Raw genomic sequence first — 7153 nt, 5'->3', positions numbered from 1 at the left:
GTACATTGATGAATGACTTTCAAACATAGTTGCAAATAGATTAAAAAGAGGTGCAATGCAGCGGCGGCACTACACGCTGGTAGTGGCCTGCGGAGATCAAGCAGGTCTGCGAAATGGGGAGGGGGGGGTTGGATGGGGAGAAAAGCATTGAAGTGAGATGGAGCAATATATATATGTATATGCTAATATTTACGTGGTGATTTATGTATTTTAAAGCAAACCAGCCCGTTTTTGGCTCAATGTAGTAGACAAACACGGAAATGGAGTTATATAAAATCTGAGTACATAAACTCGGGTAAAAATGTGAGTATAGCCACACCCTAATTAGATCCTTGTTCACTATAAATATTACAGAAGAATCTTAAATGTTCAGGCCCAGCTAATACCTTCCACATTTTGGCTTTACCTATCCAGTTAAAGGTTTTTGTGTGGCCAATAAAGGAATAATAAACTTCTTTCTTAAATTCTCTGGCTGCCTTTTAGTTAACCTAGGTTAGTAAAACGTTAAATAGTAGATTTTTAGAAGGATATGTCTACTGCATCACTATTAAGTGTAGTGATGATTGTTATCCATATGCAGACAGAATAATTTTATGGAAGCCAAGCAAAGGTTTTGCAAAGGAAATGTGTGCAATGCATTTATTCATTATTAACTACAATGATTGCTAATTAACATTCTTTTTAGGAATCAACCACAGACTGAACCATTAGCAAATTGGTTTTGCCCAACAGCCCAAGCTAAATGTGTGTGTTAGGACTTGTGAGGTAATCAAGACAAGAACAACAATCAAGAATACTAGCCCTATATTGTAAGGTTTCCGTAACAGAATCATGCATGTGTCGAAGTACTTCTCCCACCCCTCACTTTTATTCCTCCCAAATCCTGGGACTCTTCTGATGGCTTCTGCCATCCCTTCTCCTTCAGACTCAAATATGGTTTATTTTTAAAAAATGGTGCCGCACTCAGTTGCTGCAGCTTTTCACTCTCTGGTTTGGTGTGTGTGTTTGGTGATATATGTGTCTGAGTCTTGTTGCATAGAGGAGGTTTACAGCCAACAAGAACTAATATGCTGTGGACTACAGTCTGCTAGAGCAATTATTGTGTTGATTTTCAGAGGACTCACAGTATTCCCGAGGAGATAGCAAGACCACCAGGACCTCCATGAATTGTAATGGGATAATTTAAACGGTGCAGGCAGTGTAGAGAGAGAAGGAGGAGGAGGGGCTGCAGAGCAGGAGTTTTAACTCGCTTAAAAAGACAGCCACACAAACCATCTTTGCTAAGTATCTTTCTCTCAAATGCTCGGTCACTCCTCAATAAAATGGATGAGATTAATCTGATGGCAGCAAGCAATCACATGATAAAGGACTGCTGTGTGATAGTTATTACAGAGAGCTGGCTTCACTCAGCTATTCCTGATGCCTCACTACAACTGGCATGTCGTACTATCCACCAACAAGACCATAATAAGGACTGGTAAGACTAAAGGAGGTGGACTTTGTTTATAAGTTCATGATAACTGGTGCACCAACAGCCCTGTTATAAACAGATACTGCTCTCCTGATTTAGAGGTGATGACAGTCATGTGCAGACCCTGCTATCTACCTAGAGAACTGACAGTGGTGATTTTTACAGCTGTTTACATACCTCCTGATGCAAATATTAGTACTGCACTTGCATATTTGCATACTATAATAAACAAACAACTTAAGGTTTATCCTGATGGGGCTCATATAATAACTGGTGATTTTAATAAGGCATGCTTAAAGATTGTATTTCCCGAATTTATTCAGTGAGTGACATGTGCCACCAGGGGAAACATCACACTTGATCATGTGTATTCTAATGTAAAGCATGCATATAAAGCAGTGTCCCTTCCACATCTGGGACTTTCAGCTCATTTATCACTGTTCCTTATACCAGCATACACCGCCCCCCCTCAGAAGGAAAACTAAGCCTGAAATCAAACTCATCAAGATCTGGCTGGAGGGAGCACTTGATCAGCTGCAGGATTGTTTCTCAAATACTAATTGGAATTTATTTGAACAAGAGGATTTGGAGGAATATACAAAAACTGTACTGTTTTACATCTTGGCCTGTGTGGATACGGTTACTGTGAATAAGCGCATATAGATTTTTCCAAACCAGATTCCCTGGATGAACAAGGACGTGCAATTACTTCTCAAGACACGTGATATGGCATTCAGGTCTGAGGACAGGGTTTGGTATAACAAGGCAAGAGCGGAACTGAGGCAGGGCATCAAGGAGGCAAAAAAGGACTATAAAAGGAAGATTGAGGACTACTTCACAAATAATGATCCACGATGGGCTTGGCAGGGAATTAAACACATCACTAATTACAGGGGCAGCAACCCCATATCGATCAATAAGGACGCCTCACTGGCAGAAGAATTAAACTGCTTCTTTGCCCGATTCGAACTGAATAGGTCTTCGAACACACTGCCTCTACAAACCACCAGTACTCAACTGTTCACAGTACAAGAGAATGATGTGAAGCAGGTGCTTAGAGCAGTGAATGTAAAGAAGGCCGCTGGCCCTGATGGGGTACCTGGGAAGGTACTCAAAGCATGTGCTGACCAGCTCGCAGGTGTGTTTACAAATATTTTTAACTTTTCTCTTACACAAGCCATTGTTCCATCTTGTCTCAAAACTTCCATTATTATTCCAGTTCCCCAAAAGCCCTCTCCTGATACTTTAAATGACTATAGACCAGTAGCTCTCACACCCATAATTATGAAGTGTTTTGAAAGACTGGTCTTAAAATATATACAGGATTGCCTCCCATCGACCCTTCACCCATACCAGTTTGCCTATTGGAATAACAGTTCCACAGAGGATGCTATTGCCATGGCTCTCCACGTTGCACTGGACCATCTGGAGCATAGTGGGAGCTATGTAAGGATGCTTTTCTTGATTACAGCTCAGCTTTTAATACCATCATTCCGGATATACTGATTAAGAAGTTGCTAGAAATGGGCCTCTCCTCTCACATCTGCTGTTGGATAAGGGACTTTCTTACTAAGATATTCCAAACTGTTAGAATTGGCAGCTATTTTTCCTCCACTCTTGCTCTCAGCACTGGCTCTCCACAGGGTTGTGTGCTGAGCCCCCTTTTGTATTCACTCTACACCTACGACTGCACTCCCTCTTGTCCCACTAACTCTATAATAAAATTTGCAGATGACACCATGTGGGACTCATATCAGAAGATGATGAAACAGCCTATAGGTCAGAGGTTCTCAGACTGGTCTTGTGGTGCAAGAGTCATAACCTCGCCCTGAACATCAAAAAGACCAAAGAATTGATTATAGACTTCAGACGTTGCGAAGCAGAGCCTCTCCCACTATATATCAATGGATATTGTATGGAAAGTGTTCATAGTTTTAAATTTCTAGGAACTCATATTTCTGACAACCTTACTTGGTCAGTCCACACGATGGCCACTGCAAAGAAGGCCCAACAGCGTCTGCACGTTCTGAGGCTGCTGAAGAAGAGTGGTCTGGGTAAGAAGAGGCTGGTTACTTTTTACCGTTCTACCATTGAGAGCATTTTGGCATACTGTGTAACGGTGTGGTATGCTGGATGCTCTTTAGTGGATAAGAAGATGCTCCAGAGAGTTATAAACACAGCACAAAAAAATCATCAGTTGCTCTCTTTGGATGAGATTGTGAAGACCAGACTCCTTTCTAGAGCACTAAAAATCTCCACAGACCATTCTCGTTCTGGACATTCATATTTTGAACTGTTACCATCAGGGAGGCGTTATAGGTGTCTTAAAATAAGGACTAATAGACTGGGAAACAGTTTCTTTTCCAAGGCAATAATTGTCTTGATTCAAACAATGCATATGTGATTTAGCCCTATGTATATAGTGGCATTTTAAAACTCTAACCTACTATATGTTTTAGATAGGTTATAGACTAGGTTTTTAATTATTATTTAATTATTTTAATTTTTAAATACTCTGTAGTGTGATTGTGATCTGGTGTTTGGGATACTGTGCTGGAGTAGCTTTCAAATTTTATTGTATTTGTAGAATGCAATGACAATAAAGGTATTCTATTCTATTCTAAACTGTTGTTTAGGCTGAAGCTCTTTCTTGTGTCTCCCACATATTACAGTCTCTTATCAGACAATGAATCAAAAATTGGGTGCTTGTATTTTAGCCCAATGGCAGAAGCATACAATCTGAAGGCTATAGAAAGTTTTGCAAAATATGTGAAGGGCTGCATTCTAGGAGTACGTGAATGGAATCTGAACTGGTTCTGAGTTTGAACAATTATTTATTGCCCAAGCTTTTGCAAGGCTTAAAGCACCAAATAAGTCCCTATTGAAGCAAAGCCAAACCTTTCAGCTAGTTGAAAATCCTGCTATCCATTTAGAAGGAGTTTTGGGTGCCACAGAAGATATACTGATCGAGAATATATATCCCTGAGTGTACAGGTTACAGCTCCCCACCCCACCTAGCCTAATATGTTGTGCAAAGACAACTAATGTAAATTGTTAATGATTCACTGTCTGTATCTGGAAGCATGGTTAACAGTTTTTTTTTTTAAACCTGATGTTGTACTTTGCTTTGAAATGTACTGGCTTTCAGTTTATTTCTATTAAACTCCTTAAAAAAATAAAATCAGACATATTTATCCCAGTAGGTGCTCACTGTAGAAGGTACATGGATTTTGGCTACCCAAGGGAACGATCATTGGCATAAGCACACATTTTTAAAATGAAATGAAATAAAACAGTGCCATTTGCAAAGTTCACTTTAGGGATGGGGTGGTGGTAGATCCATCAGGTCAAAGGTTACTTAATCTATGAGGAAATGAAGAATACAGTTAATTTATTTTAAAATATAGTACATGACATGTATCTTTCCAGAGGCATTTTGTTTTTACACTTGGCATTACAATCTATTTCAGCTGACTAAAATAGATTTCATTTGCTCTTAGATTGTTAAGTGGATGTAAAGCCTTCTGTAAATGACAAAATCGAGATATTAAAAGCCAAGTGAGTCTGATAAACAGACACCCTACAAATGAATAAAGTAGGAAAAATGTTTACTTAGCGGAAATTACTTGAAGTCACAATCCTGTAACCTTTGCAAAGGCATGCTGTTTTTATTATGGATTTTTTCTAAAAATGTTTTCTTATTGTGTTAAATAAATTATGAACTGGAGTAAGAGTTGCACTTTTGTCAGAGAATTTATTTCAGGGTCCCCGAAGGGCCCAGGTGCCATCTACTCTGATATCACACTTATGTGTATTACTGTGATCTACCCACATTGTCCTAACGAATCCAGTAAGGGGACAGGTTGTGCATTTTGACTGAATTTGATACACATAGCTGCAGAATCTTCTTTTAGGGAGTAGTTGTGAGTAGAAGACTATCTTGGAGAAAAGATACTGAGAAACATAATTAAGCAAGCCATACACACATGGACCTGATAATGGACGAAGCATGTATTGGGATGGGGTATGTATTGGTCACATGACATCCACAAGTGTTAGTGTGTGTGCTATCCCCACAACAAAAGGATACTGACGACTTTCCAAAATAAACTACTAATTTAATAATAAAGCTGGCTGGTATGTTGGCAGCTTTGGAGATCAGACAAGATTTCTTGCCATTTTGCTGGTGAGCAGGTTAGGAAAAATGCCTAGCCCATTGCACAAAATTGTATGATAGCACTGGAAGTCTAAGACAGCCCCTTGAGGCCAGCATTAGGTTCCTATGGTCCACAGTATGGGCATGCTAAATATAACACAATCTTGCCAAATATGTTCTATAGCAACTGGTATTCAGTGCATTCTTATAGTCAGCTAAATAAATGGACATGACCAATAGCCATTGGTCCTTTCTGTTTTAAAAGCAACCCATAGAAATAAACCATGTCCTGTTACTTTGAATCCATAGGACATTAAGATGATTTGTAGACCATGCACTCTTTTTTGCTTTGATTTCCATGATAATTAATTGTAATACATTATATCAATTGTTATTTTGCCCTATTCTGTGCAGCACTTTATTATAAATACATAAAAATTACTTACAACTATCTTCATGTTGTTTCCTTCAATAACTTGTAGAATTAGGCAGAAAATTCTGCATAATATCCATTTTTAAGTCGCATTGACCAATATTGATAATATTCCCAGTATAATTGCATATTAGATTCTCTAAAAGCAGTTTTTAAAAATATTATACTTTATTAAAGAAACACATACATACAGAATAACAGATATTAACATTTAAAAGTAATTTTAAAATATATTAAAATATACTATCAATTACATTAAATTACAAATTTAGACCAGTTTAAAAATGAGATTTCCTAAAAGATTGTGAAAACTTTATGCTAGTACTCATCATTTTCTTTGAAATGCTTCAACTTGAATATGTCAAGATTTCTTGATTTAGAATACTTGAATATATTAAGATAAATAAGTTATATAGACAAGAATTCTTAGATTAAATATAGAATGTTTTGATACCTAGATAATAACTAAAAAGTTATATACTTGTATTCAGCTGACAAATTCTGGCAAAGTCTGATTAGTTTCAACAGTTAAACCCCCACGCACAATTATGTGTCTTTTCATTTGAAGGCTTCCTTTTTTATAATATTGAAGATACTAAAATTGATTCTAATAGTTATCAATTGTTTTGCTCTATGTCTCTTTTGGACTTCACATAGTAAATAAAGCTACTACAATATTTACTTAATAGTTTGAAACAATATAATGGCCTGTTTTATAAAGTAAGTAATGTTTGTGTAAGTAATAATTTCAGTACTCAAGTCTGTGCATTGTAGTTACAGATTCTTAACATTTTTCATTCAAACATTATAAAACACAGTCTTAAGAATATAAAGTATTCATTTCCAAATATTTTTCTTATGCAATATAGACATAGTGACATAACACAAATACTACAGTAATATGTTTCCATCAACCCTCCTCAAATCCTCTTAGAGAGATGGTACTAGTTGTTCTCAAGATAGATCTGTGTCCTTTCTTTAGGATAGTTAACAAATTAAGACACATGGTCCTTCAAATTTTGTTCGATATCGGCTCCTAATCTCAATTTATAGCAAACCTTGCCGCTGTCTTTCAAATTCTATGGTCCTCAAT

The sequence above is a fragment of the Pseudonaja textilis genome, chromosome 6 (genome assembly GCF_049901715.1).
Source record: "Pseudonaja textilis isolate UNSWEBS1 chromosome 6, rPseTex1.2, whole genome shotgun sequence".
NCBI classification, from domain to species: Eukaryota; Metazoa; Chordata; class Lepidosauria; order Squamata; family Elapidae; genus Pseudonaja; species Pseudonaja textilis.
Note: the sequence above shows the minus strand (reverse complement) of the source record.